Here is a 17,300-nt window from a genome sequence, read left to right on the forward strand (position 1 = left end):
CAGATCATTTAAATTGATAAACCGAACAGCTAGTCTGACTCTCTGGGTTGGCCGATGCGACAAAGTGGGGATTTTCTGTAATAATTTTACCATTCCTGTGTGCGCTTCAGTTTCCCTCTTGCTTTGCATTGCTGCACATGGAGTGTAAAGGGTTTAGAGGCTGTTCTTGAGGCAGAGACGGAGACAGGAGATATTAGTCACAAAACTGTCTAGGGGGTGCTATGAATAAGTTGTTAAACCACCCCATATCAATGGAGGATCCAGAAAGGCAATGGAAACACAAAGACAGAAGCGCTGACACCTATCCCCTCTGGGCAGGCGGAACATGTCAACTCAGCATGGCTCTGCAGGAGGAAGACATTGGACCAAGAGGTGACAGGAGGGTAGGATAAGCAGCTTGGCTAGGTGGAGCCTGACACTGACTAGCTGTTTGAACCTTTGCTCCTCTGTGCTAACCTGAGGGCTGCTGGCACTGGGTTCCCCTGGACTAATAAACCCTACTCTCTATTGAAAGGCTGCCTGGTGTCCCTGCAAATACTCGCCAAGGTGCACTGATCCCTGAAGAGGGCAAAAAGTCTCTGACCAAGAGTCTGTCTCAGGTGGACTCACCGGGCAGAACTCAAGGTTAGAAACGGGAAGACTGGAGCCTAGAGGTTCAGTCTCAGATGCATTGGGGTCTCGTGGTCTACCATAAAAGAAGAGTGGGACTGCTTGGGGGTCTGGCACGCTGAAGGGGCTCCTCCAAGGGGCTATTTAAAAGCTGGGAGATAACACCAATCCTGGAGATCAGTGATATCTTCCATTCCCTTATATCAGCCTCTTTGTAATCAGACAGGTCCCTTCATCAGAAATTGGTTGATGCCAGATGGGTATTGTACAGGTCTGCAGGTGTTTTAAGAGGACAATAGCTGGCTTGGCTTCTAGAAGAAGCCAAAAAGGTCAGAAGCACAGCACAGCACAGTCTTGGAGGGAACTGCTATGGTCCAAGACAGAGTGGAGCTAATTTCACAACAGATAATGTATTGAACCCATCCCACCGCTTTCTCTTGGAGAATTTTCCATGGATGGAGCACGATTCTCTCAAACACATTTGTTATTCAGAATTATTTGCCAGATTATTTCTTCATGTATTCTTTGGCCCCTTGAGCTCCTTTGCAAGCATTTCACAGCATACCTGAAAGGTGAGCAGGTTTGAGAAGATGCAGAGGTCACTTGGTATGGTTTCCGTGTTCCTCTGCCGGTGTCAATCAGCATTGTTCTGTTGAAGTCAATGGAATTCCACCAATTTACACCACTGAGGATATGGCACCAGAGGTTTAGATGTAGAATTTTGTTTCAAGTCAATTACTATTTTCTTTCTGCAGTGGACTACAAACGACTTGGAGGATGGGGCAGGAGATAGTGTCATTTTTAATAGAGTTTATTGGCTCCTACAGGGAAACTGCAAGTACCCAGAAAGCTCAGTGTGAGGCTTTTGTCACAACAGCTCTTGCTCAAGTCGCCCTGAGGCTGTGTGGCACCTGCTCAATGGAGCTGTTTTATCACAGCCCCTTGTTTCCTGGTTCACTGCGTTCCTCACTCCTGACTCATTCTCAGAGTTTCCGAGGCGCTTGAATATTACACTCTCTACAACCTTTAAAATATACATGTGTGTTAGAGGATCCAGATGGAGAGCCAATAACGAGGTAAGACAAACAGACTGCTTCCAATGAAATAAGAACCAAGTAAGAACCCGAGCCAAGACAGAATCTTTTATGAAATTAGAAAAAGGTCGTTCATTTGTTTTAAGAATTCTTTTTCATTTCCAGCTGCCCCTGTGCATTTTGACTAAGACAGTAATAGATTTGCTGATGCACCATGATAAAGCCTTTTGCCTTGGTAATGGGGCCCTGGAAGAAGCAAGACTGTAAGCTTTTCATGATTGGGCCAGTCTTTTTGTTACGTGTGTTCACCATGCCTAGCATGGTGAGGCAGGGGTCTCTAGACACAACCGCAATACAGAATAGTAAAATAATGAGACTGGGAATTGCCTTTCCTGAGACATCTGCAGCCTGGTTTTGTAGATCCAGGATGGCATCACTTCCATCTTATCTGGAATGAGCCAAGTTCAACCCCATCTATTTCCCAACCTCTGCCAGGCAGAGGGAGAGCACAGAAACACAGCAGGAGGAGATGGGATTTGAATGTCGCTGACATATGGAACCCCTGTGGGAGAGCACACAGCCCCTGTGGAACCTCTGGGAGGGCATCTCTTCATCTGCTCCCACCAGATTCCACAGGTGAGTCAACAAAGCCTTACAGCCAGTGGTATTGAAGGCAGCTGACTGATGTAACCAGATGGTCAGGAGTAGATTATTAATCACGCTCCATTTATACCAGCACTAACTCTGTCCTCAACTCATGCCCCAAACCAAACCAGTAGGTAGAAGACACACATGAGCATAAGATGTGATTGGAGTTGTTTCAGTAGCTCCTTCTTAATAACGTCCCCCCAAAATGATGTCACAGACTGGGATGTAACCAAGAAAGCTGTTCGTATCAAGACATTGCTTGGGTAACATTTGTTTTGTGGTACCAGGGCAATTGGTGCCTGGTACCTGACTTGCCTATGGATACCCCTTCGGGAATACCAAAGGCATAGAAGTAGGCACTCTAGATCCTGCACATTTCTAACAAAAATAACTTTGCATATTTTGCTGTGCAATATTGTATGTGCATTGTTTTTTTCTATTTGCTCTTTTTCTATTTTTGTCTATGGTGAGTATCATGTTATATAGAATTTTGGAATCACAATCTTTTCTTATTAAAAAAGTTAAAACAAAGATCAAACAAAAACACTACACACACACACACACACACACACACACACACACACACACACACACACAAAACTAAGCTCCCACACAGTTCTAGTTCCAGCTTGAGCTGGCTTTGTTTACCAAGGATCACACCCTATCTAGAACTCTCTGTAGCAGACAGAGACATCTAATACTGAGTGATATAATTACTTATATACATGACCATTACAGGGAGTTTGTCCATCCAGGTTTATGGGAACAGTGGACACACTAATTGAAGCAAAATCAGACCTCTGCGTTTAGCAGCACCTGCCCACAATTCAGAATGACACAGCAAAAGATCAAATTCTACCCCCCCCCCCACACACCCGCATCTCTTTATTGCAGCTAGACTTGACCTGATCTCAACTGGCTCTGTAAATCTTTTATTTTCCTCATTTCCATTGCTGAATCTGAGCTTATTTTAAAAAATCCAGTTAGAGAGCTGGGCAAAAAATTTTGACCAAAACTTTTTTTTTTTTGGCCAAAAAATGCAGGTTTGGGACAACTGAAACCTTTCACAGATTTGTATAGCATTCACTGAATTGTTTCAGTGGAGAAAAAAAATCCCCAAAATATCAAAACATTTCATTTCATCATTTTCAATACAAAATATTTCAATTTTTCAATTCAAAATGACTTCCTTTTAAAATGTACTTCCATTTTATTATTAAAATTTTAAAACATTTCAAAGAGCTCAAAAGCAAAATAACACATCTTGTTTGGGGTTCAACCCAAACAAAAAAAACATTTTTTTTTACTTTTTGGTTCACAGAAAATTTCAAAAAAAAATTATTTAGGGTCAACCAGAAACAGTTGTTTTTCAGCACTGCCAACGAACCAAATAATCTGATATTTACATAGCTCTACAGGAGTCCTGATGACTTTACACCCCAGCTGTGAATAGAGCGAGGGCTTTCCACACACACTGGCCCTGATCCTGCAATTGGGCCCATTACAACAAACTTCTGCACCTCTCTGGGGCTCTGCACTGGTGTAGGGGCCACCTGCATGGATCCAATTGCAGGACCAAGGCTGTTGTATGGTTCATTCAAGGAAGATCTTACTTAACTAAAAAACTGTGTGACTTTGTTTCCTTGAATTTGTCCTCTTCTCTCCCCACTCCTCCCTCCCTTAGGAAGTAAACCGGTTTTTCCTGAGCTCTTGCTACACTGTTATCAGCAACACAAAACAAACCAAAAGAAAACCCTAGAAAACATGAAAGTCATTTGCTATTGTTGTGATCTTGGGAAGAAGCCTCTTTTTCTTCTGGAAATCTGAAGGCCTTTCTCAGCAAAGCTCTCCTCATCGACTGCCTTTTCATGAGCTTCCATCTTCTAACCACGAAGGAGTTCAGCTACTGACTTCAGTGGTTTTTTTTTTTTTTTTTTTTTTTTCCCACCAAATGCATCCGATGAAGTGAGCTGTACCTCACGAAAGCTTATGCTCTAATAAATTTGTTAGTCTCTAAGGTGCCACAAGTACTCCTTTTCTTTTTGACTTCAGTGGAAAAGCCATGGGACCAGTAGATGTTGGTAGGTCTGAACTCTGGTAGTGTGTGCGCTGAACGTGAGATTCTGGGAAGGAATGTACCAGTTGTGGGAGCCTCAGATAGCTCTGTTGGACTCGGCTTACTCAAGTAAAACCCTCTACCTAATGAGCTGGCCCAGTGGGAATTTCATCAATACTGTGTTAAGCAAGGTTAGGATATATGAGGCAATTGGTATGTGTGTGTGCACAAGACTTGGGGGTGGGGGCTAGGGCATTTAAAATGTCTGACTCCAGCAGGTTCAGTTTAATTCAATTAATTACATTAAAGTTAAAATATTTAATGTCTTGGCAGATTAAATATTAGAAGGAAGAAACGCCAGGCTCTGGCATTAACATTAGTTTTAAGTCTAGCACGTTTGTTTTCCAAACCTTAAAGCCCTTGTGACTCTGGAATGTTATTCACTGTTATTGCATATGATTAATATAGCACCAACAGTGCACCAGATGCTTTACAAGCAGGTATGAAGACACGGTCCCTGGCCTGCAGAGCTTATTCTCTGAGCAGACATTGTGCCAAAGGAGGCTAGGAGAAGGGATAAACCAAAACCAGCCTGAGCCAAGTCTTCTTGGACTCTTTCTTACTTGGACAAAATGGGTGAGATGTTACCCTGCAAGCTATTGGGGCCAAGGGAGGTAGGTTTGGGGCTGCAAAGCAGCTGGAGTGCCTGTGAGGATGTCCCCCACATGAGCCAGAATTGTAGGGCACACCTGTTAGAGCTGTCCTCTACCACCCGAGGCGCACAGTGTCTAGATAGCAGCGTGGGCTGCCTCAAAAGGGTGGCGCTCATGGCCCTGCTCTCCTGTCTGCTGCCCTCTTCTGGGCAGCTAGTGCTACAGCGGTTCCAGGGGGAGCAGGGACTGACCCACCCAGGCCATAAGGATGAGCAGGAACACCCCTCCTGTGTCCGCTAACCCTTTGCTCATCCATACAACAGCTGGCCAGAATCTGGCCCCATATTTGCCACATTGGATCAGTACCAAGTGAATTCAAAAGCAGCTCCCTTCTCTAACCCTAAAGAGGCAGAAGCCCAGAGTAATCGGACAGTGGCTAATGCTTCCCCATGCCTGTGTGTCATGCGGAGATTTACCATGTTCTGGGACACGGTTTCCAAAAGCGAGGAAGGGACTTTAGAGAGCAAATGAAGCACCCAAACTGCAGCCTGGCAACACCCATGTTAAAGGCAGAACTCGATGGCTCCGGATTTAGCTGCATTCGCATGATCTGAGAAATGCAGCAAAGGGGAAAAAGGGAGATTAACATCTTGAAATCTGATATTGTCCCTAGACATTAGATTCACAAAGGTTCCTGGGGAACTCGGCACTCACAGCCCCACATGCATGGGGACAGTAGTCCCCTCTTACCTCCTACTGCCTCAAAAGAGCAACCCGCGAGACAACAGAGAAGAGGCCAAAGACAGTGTCAGACAGTGACTGTGAATATACTGCAGAAGAAGGGGCGTCAGAAGGGAGCTTGGTTCGGTGAAAAAGACGCCAGTGCGGGAATCAGGACACCTGTGTTCTGTTCTCTGAACTCCCCTTTGCATCGTTGGGTAAGTCATTTTAATCACTTTGTGCCTCAGTTTCCCCACGTGGAAAATGGGGAGAATAATACTTGCACACCTTTGTGAAACACTTTGAGATGTGAGCATTAAAAAAGTGTCAAGTTATTTTTTTACAAACCTAAGTATCTCAGCTCATCTGTCATATGAATTTACAAATCACTTTGCCCACCACTGATATGCAGCCACCTGAGGTGGAATCTGGCAGCTGTAACAGCAGCACTCCACAACAGGCTGCGGGGAAGGGGAAAGCTGAGGTGTGCCCTATCCAGCAGGGCACATCAGTGTTCTCCCTCACTTCATGCAATCCACTCTGATGAAGACAAACATTGGCTCAGCCTATCCTCACTAGATCAATTAACCCAAGGAGCTCTTCTGAGGTTGAACCCTGCACTCCCAAAGCTCAGCTGCTTCTGCAGCACCATGCGCTCCACTTCTGGGGCCCACAGAAAATGCCTGGTAGAGATAAATGCAGCTCAGTCTTCTGCCAAGGGCCCTTTGGCCATTGGACTTGGCTGCAAAGGGGAATGCCGGGGTGGAAGCGTGCAGTCTCCAGGCTAACGGCCCTGGCTTCCCACACCTCTGTGGGGCTCCTCCCGTCTTGGACAGGAAACCGAAATAATCTTTTTTTGAGATACAGAAACAAAGACTGCCCCTGCCTGCCGACAGTGGGGGGGTGGGGAAGAGAGTGAGGGCAGCCGGCTTCAGCAGCATTACTGTGCATGCCCAATACAAGCCAAGCAGCAAATCTGGGGCAGGGGGAGCATGTGACCCTACATACTGCCCTCCTCATGCATCTTGCCAACTTTCTAATCCCTGAAAACCGAACACCCTGCCCTTCCCGAGACCCTGCCCCACCTGCCCCTTCCCATCGCTCGCTCTCCACCCCCACCCCTGTCGCTCACCCTGGGGCTCAACTGCCACCAATCGGGGCCCAGCAGGGCACGGCAAGGGTCAGTACCCAGAGCGAGGGGCTGGGGAGGGGAAATCAGGGCACAATAGGGCGGGGGGGTCCCCAGAATGAGGGGCCAGGGAAATCAGGGCACAGCAGGGCAGGGGGGGCAGACAGGTCCTGTCCCCCCCCACATGGCACCAGTACCTACTTTGGAGCCCAGTTCGGGGGCCCGCCAGTTCTCTCCGTCGGGCCGGGGGGTGGGAAGAGCCACAGCTGCTAAGCAGCTCCGCTCCCTCCAGGCTCCAGCAGCAGCCGCTGCTCTTCCCTAGACATTAGATTCACTAAGAATCTAAGAAGAAGCTGGTCACTGCAGGTAACTGAACTTTAAGTGTCCAGTTGGCTGTGCTGACCCGACGCTGCCAGTTTCCCTTTTCGACCAGACATTCTGACCGAAAACTGGACACCTGGCATCACTAAGGCCTCTGTACAGAGGCCAGTCACTTTGGACAGGCCAAGAGGACAGTGTTCTATGCTGAGGCTCTAGAGTCCGCATGGTAGCAACCTTTATATCCCTGAGACCCTGGTGCGATACCAAACTCAGTCCCCCTCCTGAACCGGGTCTTCTTTTTCCAGTTCACCCTTCATAGCACACTTTCCCCTCTTCTATGCAGAGAACACGCTTACACAGAGCAAGGTCAGAGCGCCCGCTGCACTGCAGTCAGAGAGCGAATGTAGCCCACGGTTCTATAAAGGGCCAAAATACGTGAGACAAACTAGCAAAGGCTTCTCACTGTGCTCCCAGAGAACATTCCCAGGACAGGAGCTTCTGCTCCACAAAAACCACGGCCACAAAGTGGCAGGAACTGACCCCTTGTCAGCCATCTCAGCACTGAGACAATGAGTGAAAAGGCCATGGGGACTCAGCAACCCTACCATGTGCTCCCTCCAGGTCAGGGCTGGGGAATCCCATTACGAACAAAACCCATCCCCTTCATTGCGCCAGTTCCCTGCTGGTTGCATTTGCCTTCCTTTGGTTTGAGACAAACAGCAGACGCAGGGAGCAGCTTTACCTCTGTGAATACCAAAGCGAGACAGCTCCATTAAACTCAAAGGACAATTGTCCTTTGTGTATTTGAGCTTGGAATAAAACTATGTTATTGGGGACAATTAATCTTCAAGGTCAATTGATTGTCATGAGGCTAAATTTCAGTTGTGTCAGAAATGATGGTGCTACACTGTTAAGTGTTGTCTGACTAAGTGACCTCTGAATATGCCTCTCCTGCTATGGTTTATATTAATAACTTTTGCTACTAACCGTGTGTCTTTTTATGTCTTGTGTACCAATGGATCCTGCTTATTTACTGTGTCAAATCCAAAATGCCCTTAATTAAGCAAAAACCTCACTGAAGTCAATGGAGTTGTTTGACAGGACAAATATTGTTCTCAATTTGCTGCTTGAAGCTGAGGTAGGTGCACTAAGTAACTTGTCCAAGGTCACCCAGAAAGTCTGTGGCACAAGTGGGAGTTGAACTTGGCCCTTCTGAATCCCTGTCCTGGGCATTTAACCACTAGATCATCCTGCCACTCACCCCCTAAAGGGGAGAAATTCTTGATTTCTCAGTAACACAAAGACGCGGCTGGAGCTATTTCCAGCAAGCTAAAGGAATCTCCTGAGCTGGACAGCTGCAAAGTCCCTGTAGAGCTATTTATTTTCCAACTGATGCTCATCCGATTTCCACATAATCCAGTAAAACTAGGTTAAAAAATTCCTCTTTGCATGGAATGGATTTTCCTTGCTGCCTGGCACACTATAGCCACCCTGGGATATTAAGGTTCAAGTAGATGTTGAGATCTTTTAAAACAGTTGTAAGTAAGGGGATAAGTCTGTGAGCCAGCAGCTACTGATCTTAGTTACCCAGTGCAATTCCTGAGTAACTCCACTGGCTTCCCTGGAGTTCTTCTGGATTAACAGAGTCTGGCCCCAAACTCCACATTTAAATAGGGAATCCCTGCGTGCGTTACTGTCCAACCAGTGGGTTTCACTAAGTGAGGTTACTTTGTGTGTTAAAATACCACTGCAGTCATTGCTTTGAGAAGCAAATCCTCATAATACTGTGGTTTCCCCTGTACTCTAAATATATCCAAGAACAGTCCATCTCTTTTTTGTCCTGCTGGAATGAATTCTGTGGTGTTGCAGCTTTAGGAAAAAGCTATTACAAAAAATTATGTTTTTTGTAAATGTTCCTGTTTTCTTCCTGTAACAAAAAGTGAAGAATAAACTTTTCCTACAACTGAATAACTTTTCTTCTAATCAGGGGGTAGCTGTGTTAGTCTGTATCCACAAAAACAACGAGGAGTCCGGTGGAATCTTTAAAGACTAACAGATTTATTTGGACATAAGCTTTCATGGGTAAAAAACCACTTGCATCTGAAGAAGTGGTTTTTTTTACCCACAAAAGCTTATGCCCAAATAAATTTGTTAGTCTTTAAGTTGCCACTGGACTCCTTGTTGTTTTCTCCTAATGACAACGGCTGTAGATACAGCCTCAGAAGAACGTGGGTGGCAAGGCAGGCAAAACCAAAGGGTCCATGAAGTTCTCTCTCATTTAGTCACACTGGGTAAAATTCCTAGGGAGCAGGCTAGACTAATAATGTCTGTGTACCACTGACTCTCCATTATGTCCTCAAAGCAGGACTTACATGGGACTTAGGCAGTGCATGGGCCTTGTACTGACCTGCACACGAGTGAATTTCATCCACTATGAAAGAGTGTAGGGCTGCTGGAAAAAAAATCTGAAAGATTATAAAACCAGGGTATTAATGTCTGATATGCCCACTTTAGTTTTGTGTCTTTGCAACGTTTTCGCCTTTATGTCATCACCCTGTGGTGGTCCCATGTAACTACACATACTATCGTGTAGCAAACAATTCAAGTTAGTTGGCTAAAGAGCACTGGCACACCAGCACAGTGTCTAGTGGTGTCAAATTTCTTCTATTAAGTATTTCACCAAATGAATACCAGTGGTTTTAAGCTCTTGAGAGCTTCAACCACAAGAGCAGCCCTTTACCCTATCCTGGTATATTTTACAGACATGATGCATATTTTACACAGTCAAATGGAAATGAAGCAGAAGATCTCGCCTGGGCTGGGAAGGTGTATTGTGCATTGTGTTTAGTTCCCTGCACCGAGATGAAAATGTGACCCCAGTTATGTTCTCATGTACCTCAAGTTACAAATAAGAAATACACATAGTAATTTGATGCAAAACCAGTTCTGTTACAAGGAAATTCCTTTAGCCACATCTATAAGCCACAGTGTGGTCCATGAAAAATTAAGGATAACACGGACCACAAATGTGTCATGTGCTGAGAGACTCATTAGGTTGAGGCATGTTTTATGTGCATTTAGGACATAATTCAATGCTCATTCATTTCAGATCACTGCCTCGGTGAAGTAACAACACTGGACATAAATATTTCAATGTTCCAGAGTAGCAGCCGTGTTAGTCTGTATTCGCAAAAAGAAAAGGAGTACTTATGGCATCTTAGAGACTAACAAATTTATTAGAGCATAAGCTTTCGTGAGCTACAGCTCACTTCATCGGATGCATTTGGTGGAAAAAAACTTTTTTTCCACCAAATGCATCCGATGAAGTGAGCTGTAGCTCACGAAAGCTTATGCTCTAATAAATTTGTTAGTCTCTAAGATGCCACAAGTACTCCTTTTCTTTTTGCAAATATTTCAATGAGACACTCCGCTGACCTTCTAAGTAGCAGTTAGCCTCGCTAATATGATGCTGACATAATCCATACTGGGTGAATATATGTGCAAGAGGGGGAAGTGGAAGCTATGGTGCTCAGCAGCTCCCCAGTGCACAAGGAACAGGGTAATTCTGAACCGTCACAGTGGCCTGCTCCACCACCCACATTGCAGAGCCGGGAGCAGAGCCCACCCAGCCCCTCAGCTCTGTGACAGCCGCTTTCATAGGCCTGGGTCTCGCCAGCCGTTAAGCAGAGAAACATGCAGCTCCAGTAGAAGCTCAGAAAGACGTGTCCTCTCTGCTCTCGGCTCATTGTTTCCTTGCTCCCAAGCTGGCTGTTTCTCGTCTTGGATGGGTAAAAATTTGGGGTCATGAGCATTGTTCTGTCCTGTGTTTGTACAGCGCCTAGCACAACGGGGCCCTGAGCCAGGGCAGCAAGGCACTACTGCAATGCAAGTAAACAACAAATAGCAAGAATGCTGCGTTCTGTCTTTAAAAGAGTGAGAGTCCTTCCCAGCGTGCACTGTTTAGCGGAAGGCTCATTTGAGACACTGCTGCCCATTTCTCATCAATCTACGACAGCTGGTTGTAGCTTTGCTGTGGGGTGTAGCCTGGGTACAGGGGTAACAGGTAGGCTGTAGCTCATCAAGAGTGTCTGAGATGGTGATCTGCAATGCTCAGCCGCTGGAGGGCAGGGAGGGATCTCTGGAATGGTCCTTACTTCAGTCTGGATTAAGGGGGAAAGGGTGCAACTTAGTCTCAAAGCAATCGGCAGCTGATCCCAGCACAGGGCAACACATTAGGTCTGCCCTACAGCCAATGTAAACTGAAGCCAAACCCCTGGATTCGGGGAAGGGAAAGAAATGTGGCCTTTGGTAACAAGGAGGGGATGATTCTGAAATCCCCACCCAGGGCCTCATTCTCCCAGTGCGTTAAGGAAACCCCATCTGGAGGGAGCAGCCGACCTGCTTCAGGCTTGTAGGAGCTGTGCTCTGCAGCACTGGGACCCTCCAGAGCGGATATCGGGCAAGGTGAGATGCAAGATCCTATCACTGCCTGTTCCACCCAGGCAGGCTCCTCCCCAGGATCACACGTGGAGGGGAGAACGGATCCCCAGGTTTCACACAGGCAAACTCCCAGCCATGTTTTGCCTGCGCAATACAGAGAGAAGCTGAATAAGGCCATCTGGGTTTGGAGCGATAACAATACATAGCAAACAAAACACCGTGTCACTGGCCGCCTCAGTGGAGAAGCCAAGAGTTGAGTGGACGTGGAGACTGGACTCCCTTCCCATCCCTCCAGGTCGGAGTGAGGCATGCTCGGGTCCGAGCAGGGGGGAAGGTTGCACTGTCACCACTCATGCTTTATCTGCTCTGTGGATCGACAGAGGACTTCACACTCCAGGGTGGTCACTCAGCACCTTTTCCCAGCTGCTTAATTAGCATGGCGATAATTGGTTAACGTGCGTGTGCCACGCTGCCCTCTCCTGGGTGGAATGAGAACTACTCAACGGTGCCCTGATCAGCCCTACGCTGCTAACAGCAGCTCTCCGTCCGCGCAGACGGTAGCGGCGTGTGCATTTGGAGCAGGAGTGGCCGCTTTCTATACCCAGCTGTCTCTGGGAGGTTCCAAACGGCCATGGCATGCAGCACACTTCCAGCCACACTGGACAGCAGGGCACTGCATGAATCCATCAGGAGCCCTTATTTGCAACCCTTCCGGTATTATTTTAACAGCACTTTGTCTTCTCAACACACTGTTTCTTTTGCAGGTGTAGTGTGTTTGCTGCGCAGCACCCAAAATGTCTGGAGATGAAACAGCGGTGAGGAGCCAAGATACAGACCCTGCCTCTTGGTGTGATAGATGCTACATGATTCTCTCTCTGTGATCTGAGGTTGTGCATCCACCTCACCTGAAACCATGCCTGGAATGACATCAACCAATTTCAGTCACTGTTTCTGGTGGAGTGGGTAGTCCACTCCATCACCTACAACTTGCTGTGCCTGGTGGCTCTCCTAACACACCCCCACTCAGGAAACCGGCTTTCTTACCAGATTATGAAGGACCAAGCCAATCATTAGAGTATGAGCCAAACTACATTTGCTTGAGATATTGTATGTTGCACTCCCCAAATTGCACTCCCCGAATTTCACAGTAAGTATGCCAGCCCACTGGAATCTGGCCAGGTCAGATGAATCTAAACACTATCATCTGATGACTGACGGTTGGTCCCTATGCAACACGTCTGGCGGACTCTGCCCATTTCCAGGTGGGTAAATATCCATACAACAAAACCCACCGTCACAACTGTCAGTGTCAGTTGTGAGGCCAAGAACTGAATGGTCACGGTAGCCAAGAGGTCTTTCTAAGTGAGGGTAGAGGCATATTGGCAGAGAATGTTGTGGAAGAAGCTTATATTGCTACCCCTATTCCATGGCTAGACAGCTTTAGTCTCCAGCGCTATCTGGAGACTAAAGTAAAACGCCATGTCCCTTTCCAGCTTATTTTTCCTGTTCTCCACAGATTGCAAGCTCAGCAAGGGGACTCATTTCAGAATGGCTGAGCGAGGCTGCAGGACTGGCAGGCCAAGAGCAGGGACTGGGCCCTAACTCTGCTCTCAGGAATAACTCAGAGAAGTCAGTGGAGGGGCTTGGGTGTGAAGCTGGTGCCAGGGGAAACCAGGCCTGTAACTTGCTGGAAAGGTGGAAGGCAGAGAAAGAAGTATGTGTAATGAGGCAGCAGCTTGATTGTCCACTGACTGCACCAGATACCCAGAGAGAGGTAAATGCGACTACGTGAGAACTCACAATTACTTTGTAAATAACAATGCCAGGTGAAAGACATGGGGAGAGCCAGCCCCATAGGTTTGGCAGCATCCAACCTTGCAGCTGCCCCAGCTCAGGTAAATTTCTCATGGACTAGTGTTTTACCCAGGTCTAAACAGAGTCAACACTGGGCCTGCCATCCAAGGTGCCGTGAACCAGTCACTCTCTCACCATTCGGCAGCTGTTCATTTCCCTGACATCTGTCAGTCCTTCAACAGCATCTGAGTTCTGAATATGAAGCAATGGGCAGATGCTACTCTGGGTCTGTACAGTGTCCGCACAATGGGCCCATTCTTGGGGGGCCTTCAGGCATTGCCGTAATGAACATGTTGCATAATAATTATGGATTCTCCACAATCTCGCACCTTCTGTAGCTAGAGCGGCATGCAGCATGGATGTGAACTCCTCCCAGTGTCGGGCTTGGTTTACACTTCACAAGTTTTACTGCCATAAGTGTATCAGTAAAGGGGGTGATTTCTTACCAACACAGCTATGCTGGGAAAAGTCTTTGTGTAGGCACATTATCCTGGTACAAGATCCTTTAGCCTGGTATAGCTTATTCTGCTCCAGAGCAGAGTGAACTATGCCAGCATAAGCATTTTTGTACTAATACAGCTGCATCTACACTGGGAAAGTTTTGTTGTTCTAACTATGCCAGCACTGTGAAAGCAGCAAATCTTTTAAGTGTAGACAAGACCTTGGTAGAGTTTAGCAGCCTTTTATAGGGTGGGAATGACTATGGGAGGGGCACAGCAACCTTAATAGTCTAGGTAGGAATATGGTGTGACACTGAGTTCTCATCTTTCTCTCTCTAGGTACTGAGGTAGCTCCTGTTACCTGAACACACCAGCGCAAAAGCCAATTGAGAGAAAGCTCACAGTATAACTAGTACAGGATACAGTAATACACAGTAATAATAAAGGTTAGTAACAGGATAATAGTGAGCAGTTAATGCCAAGTGTGGGGGACATCTGATTGTAGAAAACAGAGCTGGAACAGACCAACTCTCTGTGTTAGACTGCTTGGGACAGGACGTTTGTCCATTCTATGCTCTGCGTGCGCTGAGCCCGCTTTCCCACTCATCAGATAAAATACTTTTGCTCTAGTAACTTGTCTATCTGCACAGCCAGGGGCAGAGCTTTTCTCTACTGGATATTCCCTTTTGAACAACAGGGCATCCATCATCTCTCAAGCAGTGGTGACAGGACCATACCATTCCCTGGCTTCTTCTCTGAACAATGAACGGAGTCAAACAAAGAACAAAGCACACCTTGCAATACAATGATTAGGTTTTCCTACTTCATGTGTAACAAACCCAACCAGATGAGAGCTGCAAACAATTCCTCATGAGCCCCCTCTCCCATTACAAACCCATTGAGCTCCAGCAGAGGACGCGCCCCTTCAGCGACCATTTGGACCAGCCCATTGTTCTCCCAGAAATATTCCCAGAGAACCAAGTTGCCAAGCTTGCAGACTGTAAGTGGTACGTTGTATATAGGACAGGGCACTGCCTGAGACTGCAGCATCCCCGGAGCACAGCAACGAAACAAGCCAGAGAAGCCCTTGGTCGCTCCCTTCCCAAGGACACAGCAGCACACGCAGGTGCTCTATATTAATGACTGTGGTGTTGATGACAGACAATAACAGACTAGGAGATGGTCTGATGCTCTTGGCATCCATGAGCATGTGTCACCTCCCCAGGGAGAAGAAAAAAACTGAGCAATATACAAGAAGCAAAATACTCACATACTAGCTGAGAGAGAGGGAGTTGCAAGCTGCAGTAATCAGAGACTCAGCAGCCATCCTAGGGCTGAAGCCAGCTCTCTCCCCCAGATTTAAAGGGCCAGCAGCCAGGAGAGCATGCTGGGAAGGGCTCTTATAAGCAGTAAACCCAAAGTGTGGGACTCAGAAAGCAGGAAGCTCTTGGTGAAAGCAGGCTGAGTTCCTGCCTGTGTGAGGGTTAGGAAGTTGGATGAAAGATAACCTGGGGTTTTCAGGAATTGCAGCCCTGTGTTTGTGTATTAAATAGCCAGATTACTTGTGGACATTAATTGATTCCCTTACATGAGATTTAATTATCACCACACATCAACATTTTATCTGGTATGGGAAACTCATAATTAACAACACAGCAGGGGAACAGCATTCCCCAAAAATCTCTACTCAGAGTCCCAGCACAGAGGCTCTGATCAAGCTCGGGCAGCTTTAATTCTTCCCCCAGAACACTCAACCTGTGCACTGAATAACGCAGGTGTCCTGGGGGAAAATAGTATGTGATCATGTCATTAAAGACTGTATAGCATGATGCATACACACAAGGGGAGTTGAATTAAGGTTGCACAGGCAACCTGAATTCTGGCATTTCCTAAATGTTGAGTGCTTGGCTTTGCCACCTACATAAAGTTCTTTTAGCATAGTTCTTTGGTGTGTAATTGTATAAAGAAAAGAACACATGCACAGATCTTTGGTGCAGTATCATTAAAAAGAAAGGTGGCAAAAATCCTTAGCAATTAAAAGTGTTAAGAACTAAATATAGGTGTTCCTACCTACTCCCCTATAAACCCACATCAACAACATGTATGGGAAATACAAGTGCACCATCAAATTCCAATATGGGGCTCCCTGGGACCCCCAGAGGATGAATTGTCAGGTTGCTGGTTTCCAGCCAGAGGCCTGTAGAAATTAAATACATTATTTTGGAAATGAGATATGGAGCCTTCTGCCTATATGTGACTGGTTCAATTACAAAAAGAAAAGGAGTACTTGTGGCACCTTAGAGACTAACTGGTTCAATTACAGTTACCAGGAGGTGACCATAAGCTATTTCCCTTGGATAGATGTTAAGTGGCCTACATAAAATGAGCCAGTGGTCTCAGTCCAGTTCCCAGATGGGGTTTAACTCTACAGGGTGTTATAAACTCTGACCCAATCCAGCAAAGCATGTGCAGTCCCTAACTTCACTGAGACCTTGCAGGATTGAGGTCACCGTTACATTTGGCACATTTGCTGAATCTCTTCCTTGGCAAGCTCAGCAGAGAGCCTAAAAACTGAAGGGACCATAGACAGAGCTACTCTGCTGTCACCTTACAATGGGTTCAACCAGACCAGGTGGGAGGCCTGTTTATGAAGGAAAGCCCACCATGGGAAAAAAGTCAACCACAGGGAAAAAAGCCCACCACGGGGAAAGCCTGCCACAGAGAAAAACGCCCACCACAGGGCAAAAAGCCTACCATGGGGAAAGCCTGCCATGGGGAAAAAAGCCCACCACGGGGAAAAAAATTCCTAACTGTCAGGGTGGTTAAGCACTGGAATAAACTGCCTAGGGAGGTTGTGGAATCTCCATCATTGGGGATTTTTAAGAGCAGGTTAGATAAACACCTGTCAGGGATGGTCTAGATCAGGGGTGGGCAAACTTTTTGACCCAAGGGCCACATCTGGGTACAGAAATTGTATGGTGGGCCATGAATGCTCACAAAATTGGGGTTGGGGTGCGGGAAGGGGTGAGGGCTCTGGTTGGGGGTGCAGGCTCTGGGCTGAGGATGAGGGGTTTGGGGTGCAGGAGGGTGCTCTGGGCTGGGATCGAGGGGTTCGGAGGGTGGGAGGGGGATCAGGGTTGGGGCGTGGGGAGAGGGTCAGGGATGCAGGCTCTGGGCGGCACTTACCTCAAGTGGCTCCAGGAAGCAGCAGCATGTCCCTTCTCCGGCTCCTATGCGGAGGTGCTACCAGGCAGCTCTGCATACTGCCCCATCCGCAGGCACCGCCCCGTAGCTCCCATTGGCTGCAGTTCTCATTTCTGCAAATACTTCCTGTGCTATGGCTTGTTTGTGAGCAGTTTTGTTGCTAGTGTTCAGTATTCAGAATTCCAGCTATTT

The 17,300-nt window shown here is 46.9% G+C and overlaps 1 long non-coding RNA gene across 1 annotated transcript in view; it reads right to left on the reverse strand.

The window, feature by feature from the left end:
• The window catches only part of LOC122455870, an 89,440-nt gene extending 74,208 nt beyond the window's left edge, over window positions 1-15,232 (reverse strand). The window contains exon 1 of the long non-coding RNA XR_006274373.1: window positions 15,175-15,232. This is a non-coding gene — a long non-coding RNA (uncharacterized LOC122455870). The remainder of the gene's footprint in view (window positions 1-15,174) is intronic.
• Window positions 15,233-17,300: the final 2,068 nt, after the last annotated feature.

The sequence above is a fragment of the Dermochelys coriacea genome, chromosome 9 (genome assembly GCF_009764565.3).
Source record: "Dermochelys coriacea isolate rDerCor1 chromosome 9, rDerCor1.pri.v4, whole genome shotgun sequence".
Lineage (NCBI taxonomy): Eukaryota > Metazoa > Chordata > Testudines > Dermochelyidae > Dermochelys > Dermochelys coriacea.